Here is a 16981-nt window from a genome sequence, read left to right as displayed (position 1 = left end):
GCAAATTGTATTACATTCTAATTTTATGCATGTGTTGTAAATGTGTATGTGCTCGCACATGCTCATGCATATAAATATATGTAAGTATGCATGGAGGTCAAAGACTGACATTGCCTTGTTTTGTTTCTCTTTACCTTATTTTTAAGCTTTTGTTTTGTGTTGTTTTTGTGTATGACACAGTCTCTCACTCAATGCAACTGTGTTTCATGCCTTAAGTGTAGCTGGAAGTGAGTCTGTAATATCTGTATTTCTTCCCCACAAGGATTACTGATTTATAAGCCACCATGTTTGACTTAATATGACGGTGCTGGGGATCTGAAATCAGATTGTCAGGACTGAGTTCTTACACATGGTGCCATCTGTATGTTCTTTATCTTCTGGCTTCTCAAAACCAATGTAACCCATTCTACACCCATATCCATATATATACTCCTTATTTTATCTTTGGTTTGTGTAAATATAGTTCTATAATTTCAAATAAATCAATAAGAAATGGCTTAGATCCATATGATACATGAGTTTTATTATATTCCTTTATCTGATCGTCACCCACACAATTTTTAAGCCATCCAATATTCTCTTTATCAAGGGCTCAAGAAAGCAGAGAAAATGGCCATAGAAATTGAACAGTGAAAAAATGAGTCCAGTGGAGTTGAAAAGAGAACAATATTTGTTTTCTAGATTCTGTGACAATTTTTCATAATAGCAGTAAACAAAATGAGACAAAGGACAAACACAGAACAGTGTAGACTTGGAAGAATAAAAGTATCAGACATTTTTGGTCAAGCAATATCAAAATGCCTCTAAGGTAGTGCTTTCAGCCATACAAGTAAGTCTCTAAGCAGAGAACAAAATAAGCTTTGTGTTTCTTTGTTATAAAAAAAGAAACAATGAAATGTAACCAGCTTTATAAATTACCATAACCTTCCCATTTTCATTAAAATTCTCTGCAGAAATACATACTTGGATATGATTCTCTATTTCAAAAAGAATAGAAAAGTCTTTGAGGATATCTTACCCTGCCACACATTTACCATACTAGTATAGAAGAATAACTTTTTGTGGATTTAATAAATGTTACATTCATTTATTTACTCGTTTATTTAGTGTTTGTGTGTGGGTGCATATGGGCTAATGAGCATGAGTGGTCAAGAAACAACTATCACAAGTCACTGACTATCCATCACGTGAGTCTCAGAAGAGAGTTCAGGTTACCCATCAGGTTTGGAGGCAAGCACCTTTGCACAATTAACTATTTCATTAGCCATATCTGTGTAACTTTTAAAGAATAAGTTTTAAAGTAGCCACCAGCAGCATTGACACCTAGAGAAAATGTCCTATAAATATTCTATTTGTTTGAGAAGAGGATGGGCAAATATAACTTTATTTCCTCAGGTAAAGTGATGAGATTAGAGTCATGCCAAAGCTGTGTGAATACAAGTTTAGGCAGATCCCAGAGTGTTCTAACTATCCTTACACCTAGGCTTAGAAGCTTCTAGCCTATGTAAATATTTTTTTCTTTTTTGGTTTTTCAAGACAGGGTTTCTCTGTGTAGTCCTGTCTGTCCTGGAACTCACTATGTAGACCAGGCTGGCCTTGAACTCAGAAATCCACATGCCTCTGTCTCCCAATTGCTGGGATTAAAGTCTGTACCACCACTGCCCTGTTGCCTCTGTAAAAATCTAATCTTCCAAGACTATTGATTCATTCCAGCTTCCCTTGGCATGTGACTGATTTTTCTATCTGTCCTCATACTGACTTTGGCAATATGTTCATGCTCTGGGTCATTACATCTTCAGGTGTGTCTAGCCTGTTCCCTCTGTAACCTAGTAAATACCTGGTAAAAATGTTATATATACCCACCACACACCACACTCCACACACTCCACATTACCCCATATCCTTTCCTCTCTCTAGCTACTCTTAGGTAGCTTCTATTTCCTGGGTTGATCTCCTGAGAGTTGGGCTTGTCCTATCTCTCACTCTTAATCTCTAATCTTTTTCTGATACATCACGTTGTTCCAATTAGACATCACTTCAAACATGGCTGCTCCCTTCTACAAACTAGCCTTAACTTTACTGTTAGGAATTAAAGGTGTGTGCTAAGGGAATGTCTGTTTCCTGTCAGATCATACTGTAATCCAGGGTATGTCTGCATCATATAGACCTAGAAGGTCTTTGGATGTGATCCCTTGGCAGAACAGTCATGTTGCTGGATTAAAATTCCTCTACAGGGATGCTGCTCTACTCTATTTGTTTGAGAAGTAATGGTTTTGAAGTAGCTATCATCCAAAACAGAACAGCAGATAATTTAGAAAAGATCATTAGCTTGTACATCAACCTAGTTAAATGCACACTTTAACAAGATTATCATTAGTGCATGTAATTGTGGCATAGATGTGTTTTTTTAACCTGAAAGTTCAGATATGAAGAACTTTGTCCTGGGGGCAGTAACACAGTAACTCGTCTTGATAGATCTCCTGGGGTACTGCCTGATTTGAGAGAAGGTAACTGGAGCTCATTGGAGGATTCCAGAAAGGATCAAAACTAGAATCTTGTAATGGAATCATGAAAGTACATGAAAACTGGACTTACCCTCCTCTTTCTTATTCTCTGTTTTAGTGTGCAGGCTCTCCAGAGCTCATAGCTATCTGTTGTGTACTTTCACATGAATAAAAATTTATATATCATTGATGTTATATAGAAATGTCATAACATGGCAATTTCTTCCACTAATGAGAGATGTCTCTCTCTTGTACTTGCTATGTCATGATGCTGCCTGTCAGGTTGTAACACAGTCTCAAAATTTCAGTATACTTAACGCCTGCTGTTGCCAGCATGCTCAGAGAATTCCAAACTTAAGCCCTATAAATGTCTTTTTTTTTTTTACTTCCTTTTGTTTTGGGCATTTTGTTTGTTTCTTTTCTTTTCTTTCCTTTTCTTTTCTTTTTTCCCCTCTGATTCTATATAGACCAAATTGATGTTCAGCTATTTATGCAGACAAAGATAGTTTCTAATCACATTCTTCCAACTTCTATTTCTGTAATTCTGATAAATCATTCATTTAACAAAAATCCTACTATATTTATGAAATACTCATCCTCATCAGTTTTGTTACAACAACAATAAATGAACTGTTCAAATATGGAAAACAAAAAGTTGAACATAGTCTGTTTTCATAAATGGAGTACAGAAACCATAGCAAGCAACATTAATTAAAATATTCCATACATAGAGTAAATTATTCTAAGTTTTCTTGAAAGGAACCAACCAGTTTACGTGGAGAATTCATCTGAGCATTGTAGAGCTCAAAGGATATGATAAAACTCTCAAATTTATAATTTGTGTCATAATATCTACTTCTTTTTAGAAGAGTAAGAAGACAAAAATTTGAACTCCAGCTTCACAGGGCATCAATACTTTACTGATTTACAATTTAGTTTTAAATCTGAAGTTTTGGTTGCTCAACAAATTTCTAAGCAATCTCATGGTAGGCAGATTGGGTAAGTAATAGTGTTGGTATCAGGTGATGTGGACAGTTAACTTTTTACTTTACTGTGTTGCCACTGGAAGAATAGCCAGATTACTCAAGTCATTTGCACTTTTCTAAATATAGTACTATTTGAGCAATTTTTACATTTTAAAATATCACTGGAAAAATAACCCAATCCATTGAAAGCATAACAGAAAAATTAAATGTCATTTGAGAGAATGGACAGGCTTTCTTGATGTCTGTTCTTATACTCCCAAAAGAAAGAATTATTGGAAATCATGTCTGCTTTTCCCATATGCTATAATGGACATTCCATTCCATGGTACTTGAATGTTGGATGAAGGCAAGTTCCTGGCATAATGAAATAATAAAAAACAATTTAAAAAAAAGGCACAATCAACCTTGTTGAACCTATGCTAATATCACGGGCAGATTCAAGTTTCTATCAAGTTTCTTAACCTGAAAGTTTAAATTTTATATAACAGCTATGGATTTCAGTTCTGTATCATGAAAGAAATTTCATTCAATCTTCCCATTTTTTTCTCTCCATGCTTAGAGATGATTTGAAGCAAGTATATGTACCTTTTATGAACCCTATAGGGTAATGTGTTTGTAGGAAAATACAAGAAAGGAAAAGAAATACTGAGTGACCCCTAGTCTATGGGGAATCCTTTGTAAAACTTTAAAATAAAATCTTAAAAATATTTGGAGATAGAAACAACTATAGTTGACAGTAGGACATCCAAAACTCCTAAATCTATAGTAGAGTCATAAATACAATTTAGCAATATACAACCTGTCAATAGTTTACTTAAATAGTCATCTATAGATTCTGTGTAATTTAGTCTGTAATAAATTTCAGTAGTGCATGCTAAGTATTTTAATGTCTCTTTAATTTTACTATTAAGATTGCCAAATGGAAGACATTTTGAATGTAACCAGAAGAGAGAGAAAAAAAAATCTTTTCTTTTTTTTATTAGATGTTTTCTTTATTAACAATATCTCCTTTCCCAGGTTCCCCTCCAATAAATAAATAAATAAATAAATAAATAAATAAATAAATAAATAAATAAATATTTTAAAAAAAAAGCTAAAACAATTTCCTGTTCCTTTCCCCCTCCCCCTGCTCACCATCCTACCCCCTCCTGCTTACTGGCCCTGGCATTCCACTACACTGGGGCATAGAACCTTCAGAGGGCCAAGGGCCTCTCTTCCCATTTATGACTGACTTGACCATCCTCTGCTATACACATGCTGCTGGAGCCATGAGTCATGCCATGTGTACTCTTTTGTTGGAGTTTTAGTCCCTGGGATCTCTGAGGGTGCTAGTTAGTTCATATTGTTGTTCATCCTAAGAAGCTGCAAACCATTCAGCTCCTTGGGTCCTTTCTCTAGCTCCTTCATTGGGGACCCTGTACTCAGTCCAATGGATGATTGTGAGCCTCTACTTCTGTATTAGTCGGGTACTTGTGGATGCCAACAAGTGTTAGATGATAGGAACCTGATATAGCTGTCTCCTGAGAGAAAAATCTTTTCTAAAAAAAAAAAAAATCATACAAACAGGAGCATAGACCAATAGTTTTCTTCAGTTTATATAGTGTAGAGTATATAATGATCCTCAGTAAATGTCACTTATGGTAACTGAAGGCAAGTATAACAAAGTTCTGCTTCCCTTGTGTATATAGGTAATCAATTTCAACTTGTGGCATTTCTCCATATTGATACTTTAGTTTCCTGCAAGTTCATATTTCAAATGTATATTTTCCATAACAAATAAACATGAGATTGCATGTGTGTCTATGTGTGTGAGTGAGTGTGTGTGTGCGTGTGTGTGTGTGTGTGTGTGTGTGTGTGTGTGTGTGTGTGTTTGGTACCTTAGCCTATCGGAATTATGTAAAGTTGTAAAATTTTCCTGCTTTTCTATCCACACAATTCAATGCATAGTATAAATATAAAATCATGTTCCCAATTGTAATGGTTCAATAAGCTGTCCAGACAGTTGCTCTTCTTTATATATCAATGAAATTTTCATTTTAACAAGTTACTCTTTTTAGTTTATAAAATTCTGTAATATTTTTTATCCTAAAATGAAAGTTTTACTTAGTTTTAAAGGCTACCACCATATATTTAATTAATTAAAATATAAGTTTTTCCAAACAAAAGTGCATGCCATCATATGAAATAGCTACTTGATATATTTCATTATTGTAATAACTTTGTATGTAGTCTCTATTCTAATTTTTTAAAGTTTCAAAAATAATACTCAATGATATTCATCTTGCAACTATGTTTTCTTTATACCATTATGAGACTGAGTGACAACTCAAAGGCAGTTATCATCTTTATGGTATGCAATTACTTAAATCCAAGTAAAATTATCACGTCTCTAAAATATAGTTGAAATTCCCACTATGAGCCTACTTACTTTTAGTATATTAATAAATACCAGCAGTGACAAACAGTTTTATGGGGTCTATTTATAACCCCATAAAATACTGAAATTTTTTTATAAATTTATAAATTCTTATAAAATATTAATTTTTTTGGAAAATATAGTTTTGGTACTAGTTTTATATGGAACTATTTTAAACTAGCTTAAAATTTCTTTGTTTTTGCCTTCTACTAAATATTTTAAAAATGAGTTTTGCTAAGTTCTTTTGGGGTGGTATAATATATAAGGTATCATATTTATTTATTCATTGATATTTTTTCCTTTATAAATATTTATAAAGTTTTTTCAGACAGAGAAAAACATCATCTTTATAATGAATTAATTTTATGGAAAAATTCAACAGTTTATATTTATAGTAATATATACATTTTCTTATCTAGAGTTTATCTAAATATTTCTCCCAAATTTAGAGTAATTTTGAACTCTCCACTTGCATTATTTAAAACTCATATACTGCATTCCTCTTCGTCCCAATATATATTTCCCAGCTTTTGAATCTTTCTTCTCTAATTAATCTATTTATTATTGTTTTCAAAACAATTAGGGATTTTAGTTATTTATGCATAAATGTATTATTTTATATTTTTATATTTTATTTATGTTTTGGGTTATTCTCCTCATGAATATAAATTCTTTAAATTTCAGAACCTTTTGAATTTCTTTAAAGTTATAAGATAATTTAAATGAAATTTTGTATTGTAATTTAATTTCCTATTTAAAATTACTGTATAGCTAATCAATTTGTGTTATTATTTATTTAACTCTTATTTATGCTTTTCTAAAGTTTTATTTTTTCTTATGTAGGTGTTTTCTTTTTATGTTCTTTTATTATTAGTTATTAATGTTATTTTATTCAATTTTAGCTATATTATTTGTGTGATTTTTTAATTTTTGGAATGTTATTGTGTATTATATTTACAATATAGTAAATGGACTGTGTTCTTTTAGCTTAATCTTTTCTAGTTTGAATATATATTGTAAGTCAAAATCAATTCCTCAAGTTAAAATAATTCTACAAATATCCTTACAAATTGTTTAGCTGTTTTTTTATGTGCATACTTTCTCATGTTATTGAACAATCTGCTTATATTCATTCAATTTATATTCTCTTTGTGAATGGATTTAGATGTTTTGAGAGATATTGATTTTATTATCAGGATATACAATTACATGGAATGATTATTACAAGGTAATAGGATTTTTCCTCTTATGTTATTGAAGGTAAAAATTTTAGTTTTATTTATTTTATAAATGTTCCTACAATTTTTAAATAACAATGAATAATTGTGATGGTGACCTTTTTATAGTACAACCAAGTTAGATAGCAGGATCTTTAATTGTTGTGGGTCATTTAGAATCTTAGTGTAAACACACAACACATCTTTGTTTCATGGTGATGAAAAAAAAAAGGTTAGAGCTTAACTGAAAGATGCCCCACCCACATCAGCTGTATTTCATCGTGTGGAATGTACTGTGCAACCTGCTAGAGTTAAAAAGGCATTCTTAAGCAGCTGTAGCTCTGAAAAGTACAAAACCAACCTTCAAGGCGTGTAACCTGTGCAAATGCTGATGTAACCAATCACTCTCTGATTGAATTTGAGGCCCAGGCCAAAGGACATAATCCTTAACTGGTACTATAAACCTGTTTAGAAAACCACCCCAGGGAAAGGTTCTTCAGCGAAACCCTCTTGGGGATTGGTTCTAATGCTTTGTCTTAATTTGGCTCCCAATATCACATGGGAGTCTATATGTCCAGACACGGAGGGTCCTTGTCCTCAGTTGGATTTTGATTAATCAATAAAGATTAAGTAGTCAGAAATACCTTCAGCAAATATGTTTTTATTGGATATTTTCCTTATTTACATTTCAAATGTTATCTCCTTTTCCACTTCCCCCACCCAAAACCCACATTCCATCCCCTTCCCTGCTTCTATGAGGGTGTACCCCCCCCACACACACACACACTCCTGCCTCCATGTCCTGCCATTCCCCTTCACTGATGCATAGAGGCTTCACAGGACTAAGGGCCTCTCCTCCCATTGATGACCGACTAGGCCATCCTCTGCTACATATGCATCTGGAGCTATGGGTCCCTCCATGTGTACTCCTTGGTTGGTGGTTTAATCCCTGGGAGCTCTGGGGTCTGGTTGGTTGATATTGTTGTTCTTCCTATGGGCTTATGTTTGAAAACTTTCTCAGCCTTAATTTTAAAAAGAGGGTGGAGTTATATTTAGTGAATTCTGGTGAGTGCCGAAACTCATAGCTGCACAATTTTCTCATAATAAGTGAATGTTGATTAAGTTTAAAAAAGAAATTAATTCTGTCCTGTTCAGGGAGTGTTGTGGATAAAGGGGCTGAAAGAATTTGGGAACCCAAAGACATTGAGAAGGGCTGTGAAATGCTAGCTCTATAGCAATACAGTGTGCTATTGTAGTAATTATCACTCACTAGCTATGGATGCCTAACCTGGGTCTGTACAAGGAAATGTGTGCCAAGAGTGAGGAATAGATGGAGGAGGTCTTTAAAGCAACCTTCCCATCAATGTAAGGTGCTTCCAATTAATCCATTCATGAAAAAGGAGGTCATGGCTTCCTGTTTGTAACCACTTGTCATCTCAACAGGTTCCTATGAATAATTTGAACAATCCCATCCATTGGTCTTGAAAATGATCCTAATTAAACTAGTCTGCCCATAAAAGAAAACAAAAGTAATGAATCTATCTACTAGTGAGCAGATAGACTTGACAGGTGTGGTACAATTATAATAGCAAAGAGAAAGAGAGTAACAAGAATGTTTTATATAAATGTATAAAACTATCAAAAACTACCTTAAACAATAAAAAGGCCTTTTAAATATTCTTTTCATTTTTATTAATTTATTCTTCTCTCACATATTACGTCCAGACCATAATTTCCTCTCTCAAGTCCCACCTCTCTAATTTGTTTATAAAGGCACATAATGCTATGCACATAGTGCTTTCTTAGCACACATTTGTGTGTGTGTGTGTGTGAACTTCTCTTCATATAAATATGGAATACTTTGCAAATTCAAGTGTCAGTCTTGTGTAGGAGCCATACTAACATTCTCTGTATTGTTCAAATTTTAGTAAATATGCTGCTGAAGGAAGCACTTCTTTGTTTTCAGTTGTAATAATGTTATACTTTTTTCTTCTGATACATATTTCTATGATAAATTATATTAATAAATATGTGATATGAATCCATCCCATTTTGGCAAAGATGTATTAGAGTCTTAGTCACTTAATGTTCATTTTATTTAGTTAATATTAATGTAGGATTTCTAAGTTAGATTAATAAGTTAAATAAGTCATATTTTCTTTTGTTTCAGGAAATGACAAATTTCCTCATATAATAACATTTTTATATGCTATAAAATATCATGAATGCAATAAGAGTAATTTATATTTCTTATTATTTGGGTAAGCTTCACTTGTATGTCTGTTTCAGAGTTCATGCAACATTTGTATAAATGTTGTCATAACAGATTTAACATTTTATTGGTTTGGGAATCAAATATGTCGATTTCATCTTTCCTAAAATATTAATATATTTGGTGAAAATTTCTAAATTCATATTCAAATAATTTAATACTTGCCCATAAATTCTATCTGTTACATATATCAGTAAGTTAGCTTGGTAAAATTAACAATTCTATGTTTAGATAATATATAATATTCTTATATATTTAATATTGTGTCTGCCCTATAATATTTATTCTGGGTTATATTTATAATTGTTTCATGATAAGATATATAGAGATATTCTATATAACCTAACTTATAATATATAATATAAACACAACTTTTATATATGATATATTTATATATATTTATATATACTTATATATATTTATATATGTTTATATATACTCAAATAACAATATTTATAAATAGACATTCTATTGTTACATTTCATTCATAAGTTATCATTTGATTTAGTGTCATGTGGTGGTTTAAATAAAAATGTCACCAATAGGCTCATATATTTGAATCCTTAGTCTTTAGTGAGTGTCACTCTTTGAGAGGGGTTAAAGGGTATGTCATTGGGGTTGGTTTTAAAGTTTTAATTTAAACTAATATTCTAGGCTTAGCTTTCCCTCTTAACCTGAAGATCTGAATGTAGCTCTTAGCTACTACAATAGTGCCCTGTGTGCCATCGTGAGCGCCCTGTGTGCCATCGTGAGCGCCCGGTGTGCCATCGTGAGCGCCCTGTGTGCCATCGTGAGCTCCCTGTGTGCCATCGTGAGCGCCCTGTGTGCCATCGTGAGCGCCCTGTGTGCCATCGTGAGCGCCCTGTGTGCCATCGTGAGCGCCCTGTGTGCCATCGTGAGCGCCCTGTGTGCCATCGTGAGCGCCCTGTGTGCCATCGTGAGCGCCCTGTGTGCCATCGTGAGCGCCCTGTGTGCCATCATGAGCCTCAAGATAATGATCATATTCTAAATTTCTGAAGTGTAAGCAAATCTCCAGTTAATTCTTTCTTTTGTAAGAACTGCCTTAGTCATTATAACTCTTTACAGAAATAGTACAGTAGCTAAGACATCTTATAAAGTAACTTTGTTTTACACTGCTCAAATGTTATTTTTTCTGAGTGCACTGAGACCACATGTATATTGTGTTATCCTCCGTATTACTAAAGGTCTGTGACACTTTAATAACATGCGCCTTATTATAGGTAATATTAAATAAAGATAAACATCTTCTGAGAATATTTTTCATATTTTATATTTTATATTTAAGAAATTAACAACAAAAGGTCTCTTCCATGATTTTACTCTTAATGATGTTACTCTTTATTTCCATTATTTTTTTCTATTAGCTATCTTTACAATAAAGAATTCATAGACAATTAAACTCTCATTTTAGAATACTAGAGTTTTTTCAGTTTTCTTTATGGGCATGTGTCCTTTTCTCTTCCTCATTCTGTTTCTGTCTCCCTATATCTATCTCTTTCTCTGGCTCTGACTCTTTTTCTGTCTCTGTATCTCTATCTCTGTGTCTCTGTCTCTGTCTGTCTCTGTCTGTCTCTGTCTCTGTCTGTCTCTGTCTCTCTCTGTCTCTCTCTCTCTCTCTCTCTCTCTCTGTGTGTGTGTGTGTGTGTGTGTGTGTGTGTGTGCAGGTGTATGAGCAAGCACATATCCAGAAAGATAGAATAATGTTAGAAGCCCTGATACTAGAGATAAAGACAGTTTTGAGTTGAAAATAAGAAAGAATGTCTAGAATATCAGATGAATTAACTTGTATATGCAGGGCAAATAATATTCTTATGTACAATTTTACCATAATATAATCCTGTAAAATTTTAATCAATTATATACATGGGTTTATATGTTCAGAGTTATAGAAGTAGTGATTTAACACTAATTTAACTCTGAACATGCCCAATGAAAGCCCTGAAGGTATTACTATTACTTGATAGGAGAGTCTTGTATTAAAAATTAAAAAAAAAAATTATGGTGTAAAATTTTGTAAATCTCCATGAAATCATATCCCCTAAGAAGTTAGCAGTATGGGTGTCATTGGGAGGGGATTATCCCATGAGGGTATAATCTTCATGGATGAGGTAAATGTCCTTAACATATAGGTATAGAGATCTTATTGGCTATTTCTATCACATAGGACACAGCAAAACTGAATAGTGAACCAAGAAACAGACCCTCAGCAAACCGACACTATCATATTTATTAACCTTGGAGTACAACTTCTGTGCACAACTATAAGAATTACACTTCTATTTTTTATAAGCTACACATTCCATGGTAGTGTGTTGTAGTCATACCTATGGACTGAGGCAGGTCTCTGAAGGCATCCAATTTAGTGTAAAATGTACTGAGCTCAATAGTTTCACAAAATAACAGGGTTCCTAATAATTTACTTTAAATTAATTAGTTATTTTAAATTAAAATTACTTTAATAAAAAGTAATGTTCCAAGATTTTAAGTAATTTAATATAATTTTAAACAAGTGATCTTACATTATTGACCAACATAACAAATGTGTTTAAAGCAAACTAATACACTTAACTGAAAACCAGTTCTACTATTTATTATATGATTAAACTTATATATGAAATGTCTCTCTTGGTAGTCTATTTGCTTTTATTTTATTTCTTATTCTATTATTATTTGTTTGCTTTTGTAAGTCAATAATGACTTATTTGATTTCTGGTTGTAAAAGAATTGTTTCTCTCATGATCTATTTAATTTTTTTATTTCATGTGTTCTTTGTTTTATTATATCTTTTCTTTTCAAAGTCAGAGTGGCTTCAGAAGGGGAGAGATGGAAATATGGGACTTAATCTGCTAAACACTAATAGAACTCAGAATTTCCTCTTTAGGCTATTTCAACTTGAGAACAAGGCTCTGGGGAACAGAAAATAAGAATAATAAAGATCAACATAGTAAAGTATTAACATAATAAACCTAGTGCTAGATATTGTATAAGAATTTTAAATAAGTCATTTTATTTAAACACAACAGAATTCTCAAGTGATAAATGCCATAATCTGAAGGCAGCCATTCTTAAGATTATCTCTAAAGATAATCTTGAAAGTATGAAACTCATGTGTTGAAGAACATAAAATAGACATTCATATATTAAAATTTTATGAACTGTGATAAATATCTATATAATTATAAATATGTGCTTTTAAGCCTTGACTAATTTAATGATTATTTTCTCATATAACATTTTAAGGTACTGTAGTGAATGGATTAAAATTAGGAGTTTTGCCCAATCACAAAAGAACACACATGGTATGCATTCACTGATAAGTGGATATTAGCCCAGAAGCTTGGAATACCCAAGATACAATCCACAAACCACAAGAAACTCAAGAAGAAGGAAGATCAAAGTGTGGGTACTTTGATCCTTCTTGGAAGGGGGAACAAAATACCGATGGAAGAAATTGAAGAGACAAAGTGTGGAGCAGAGACTGAAGGAAAGACAATCCAGAGACTGCCCCACCTGGGAATCCTTCCCATATTCAATCACCAAACTCAGACACTATTGTGGATGCCAGCAAGTGCTGGCTGACAGGAGCCTGATATAGCTGTCTCCTGAGTGGCTCTGCTAGTACCTGACTAACACAGAAGAAGAGGCTCACAGTCATCCATTGAACTGAGCACAGGATCCTCAATGAAGGAACTCGAGAAAGGAGCCAAGGAGCTGAAGGGTTTGCAGCCTCTTAGGAGGAAAAACAATATGAACTAACTAGTACCCTCAGAACTCCCAGTGTCTAAACCAGCTCCAGCTGCATATGTAGCAGAGGATGGCCTAGTTGGTCCTCAATGGGAGGAGTGGCCCTTGGTCCTGTGAAGGTTCTATGCTCCAGTGTAGGGGAATGCCAGGGCCAGAAAGCAGGAGAGGGTAGGTTGATATGCAGGGGGAAGGGGGAGGGAATATGATTTTTTTTTTTAGAAGGGAAACCGGGAAAGAGGATATCATTTGAAATGTAAATAAAAAAATATAATAAAAAATTGAGGCTATAAGTAGCTTTTATGCATTATATAGTTTACAGATATATGTAGTAAATAAAGTCAGATATAAATATGTATTAAAAAAGAAACTTTTTTCTTTATTCTTCTCCCATACGTTACATCCATACAGCTGTTTTCACCACCGTGCACTCTTCCCAGTCCCCCTACTCCCCTCTCCACTAGATTCACTCCAAACTACATTCGTAACTAAATATGTCATGTGCATGGCAAAGATTTCACTGTATCATTTTTTATATATTTGAATAGAAATTCTATCAGTTTTAGAGAAAAAAATGAGGACCAGGATTAGAGTGCTCATATATCAAATTCTCGAAAACATTAAACAAACAGAAACCAGAAGAATCTGTGATTGCAATTAAGCTAGGGCTGAAAAACCAACTTTGGTTAACAAGAGGCCAGTACCATTAAAGTGAATAATTTCCTTTACTAGGAATGACGTGACTAATGAGACATCTAGCCTTAGACTTCATTTTATTTTTCTTAAGACAGTCTGAGCCTTCTAGCTCTCATCCTCAATAGTAACATCTGCCTTGGCAGCATATTTGGGATGTCCATGACCCTGACCTAGCTACAAATGTATTAACAAAAGCAATTTATGTTAATATGAGCTAGACATGAACTAAAATAAAGAAGAAAATATAAGTCAAAAATAATTGCCATATTATGTCTGGAATAACTAAAATGTTTTGCCAAAAACAAATGTTGTAAGGTTACTCTGACCCTCATCCGACACTGATGTAACTGTGTCTTTGTGAAGTTTACCTTCAAAACCTCTGCACTTTTGTGCAACCAAGAGATTCTGAGCCATTAGCCCCATGTTGGCCATTGGCCAAAGTGAAAGGCCTGATATACTCTTAATTGTTTGATGTACATGTTGCCTATATATTTTTCATGTTGCTTATTTCAGGAAAATTGATGTAGGTTAGTGGGGGCTGAAATGTAAACTCTGATTAGTAAAATATCAGCATTAGTGAAGTGAAATCTATTGAGAGGCCTTTTCTCAGGGTCAGTAAATACCAGCTGTGGTCCTAGGACTACACCACAGCTGCATCTCCAAGCTAGAAGACAAACTTGGCTCCAAGGTCCAAGTTTTGAAGGCATAAAAGTTCTTGGAAATACATGTAGTTTGCTACAGTGTGGGAGGGTCAGAGTCCTTGAAAACAGGCTGGACAAATGGTTTGTAATGGAATAGCCATAGTTGCAGTAGAGTAGGTATTTGAGATGTCATGGATGTTTGTCAAGGGTTGTTTCAAGTGAATAACAGATCTGTTAAGAACCCACAAGGCAGCTGCATATTCTATGCTTAGTATAATTATAAAAGTGGAGCTGTCTAATGTTTTGGGACCAGAAATTTGTGATTGATTCTGAGATATCACACACCACATTAAGCTACAAGATTATGAACTAAAGTGCTGGAGTTTTTTGTTTGCTTGTTTGTTTGTTTAATTGTGATTCATTTAATATTCTGCTTCATCCCTTTTGGGATGAAAAACTACATAACTTATTTGGACTTCACAGGAGTCCATAAGTAAGTAAGAGTTTAGAGTAGAGTTGTAAAGTGATCTCAGCTTGTAAATCACTGGAATTTTTAAATAGCCTGTGAAACTTTTAAAAGTTATACTGTATGTTTTCTTTTAAATTATAACTTTTATCCATAAAAACATTTATCTGTAAAAAACTCATCCATGCAATGTATAGAAAAATAAAATATTTAATAAAAATTGTCCTTTCTGGTTATAATTAATGTAGAGAACAAGCAATGATATTATCTATTTCTATTCCAGGAGCTCATATCTTCATAAGAGAAAAGCATGTCAATAAATGCATATGCAATTTAAGAGAGAGAGAAAGTCCATCACATCGGCAGCCAATGGAGAATTATAAACCTGAGAGGGCATGTAAGTGAATGACAACCCATGATTCTGCAAATTTAGAACCTATTTTTCATTTGTTTATTAAAATAGTATTTATATGTAATATTGATATCCACAGCAAAGTAGTCAGTACAAATGAATAAAGGTATAATGATCATTTTATTTGGAATGTAGAATTTAGAAAAGCTATAAAATGTGGACTTAGAGTAATGACTTTTTTTTGCAAAAAGAAAGCCACAGTCACCAGGAGTAATTATCTAGTTCAAAATAAATTTGAGTGTTTGATTCATATAGTTCAAATTATATGAAATATATGATAGCTATATTAGTGGTAGTACTACATATTTAAACATAAGCAAAGGACAAAATTATCAAAACTTGAAATATTCTTGATATTGACCACAAGTTATTTGAAAAAAAATACTTCACATAAACATAAATATATAGAAACTTCATTTATTTTTATATCTCCTCATTTCTTTGAACTACACTTTTCTAAATATAATTATATTGAAATTTTCTAATATATGCATTCTAAATTTAGGAACTTACTGGTTATAGAGATAGAAAATGATTGGTGAAGTATCCTTACAAAGATTATTTATATAATTGTGATTTCCTTAAATAATAACTGCTTTCTAATATCAAGGTTGGATATTTTCCGTTGTAGTATTTAAGATTAATTAAAAGATACATAATATTACACTATAAATAGAAGTCAGGGTAATGATAAAGGCTAGTTTCACTGGTGATTTTAAATGAGATATTATTGTTTTATTGTCATAATTACTTGTCTTAATTTTATTTTTATCCAGCTGTTCAAAAAGGACACAAAATATTTCAATGTTTTATACATAATTAATTAGAGTGTGTTTGAATTTACTATGAAACTTAGAAAATGGCAGGCTTAGAGATGGGATAGAAGAAAGAAAACATAAACCTAAGCCTTTAGAAGACTCATTGCTGGTTTACCTTTGCATTTTTAGAGACATTTGTTGTAATATCATTTATTTCATTTTTTGAGATTTTGATATAAATGCATCATTTCTCCCTTCTTGTTCCTTTCTCAAAGCTCTCCCATATACCATATAACCCTCCATGAACTCTTTCAAATCACTGGCCTCCTTTTCATTAATTATTGCTACATGCAAAATCTTTTTATTACAATGATGGTACCTCCCTCTCTGTGTTAGACTCTCTCAAATCAAACAATATCTTACTCTCTGTGTATAATTTTAATAGTATGCAAAGTATCATGACTGAACATTGAATGTTAGGTAACTAACATTATCATGTGCATTTTCATTTGCATTATTATTCTTATTCAAGAAATATTACCATAAATTTATTGTTTTTAGTAGCTGAGTAGTAATCCATTGTGTAGATATACCACAATTTCTGTATCCACTCCTCTGTTGAGGGACATCTGGGTTGTTTCCAGGTTCTGGCTATTATAAATAAGGCTGCTATGAACATGGTGGAGCATGTGTCCTTATTACATGTTGCAGTATCTTTTGGGTATATGCCCAGGAGTGGTATAGCTGGTCCTCCGGTAGAACTATGTTCAATTTCCGGAGGACCCTCCAAACTGATTTCCAGAGTGGTTGTACCAGTTTGCAATCCCACCAGCAATGAAGTAATGTTCCTC

The 16981-nt window shown here is 33.1% G+C and overlaps 1 non-coding gene across 1 annotated transcript; it reads right to left on the bottom strand.

Moving 5' to 3' along the window:
* Positions 1-8968: 8968 nt before the first annotated feature.
* On the bottom strand, positions 8969-9075 carry LOC116071637. Its single transcript, XR_004111039.1, has one exon. It is a non-coding gene; the product is annotated as a U6 spliceosomal RNA (small nuclear RNA).
* Positions 9076-16981: the final 7906 nt, after the last annotated feature.

This window comes from Mastomys coucha, unplaced genomic scaffold (genome assembly GCF_008632895.1).
Source record: "Mastomys coucha isolate ucsf_1 unplaced genomic scaffold, UCSF_Mcou_1 pScaffold22, whole genome shotgun sequence".
Taxonomy (NCBI): Eukaryota; Metazoa; Chordata; class Mammalia; order Rodentia; family Muridae; genus Mastomys; species Mastomys coucha.
The sequence above is the reverse complement of the archived record's forward strand: the minus strand, read 5'-3'. Positions and strand labels throughout refer to the sequence as shown.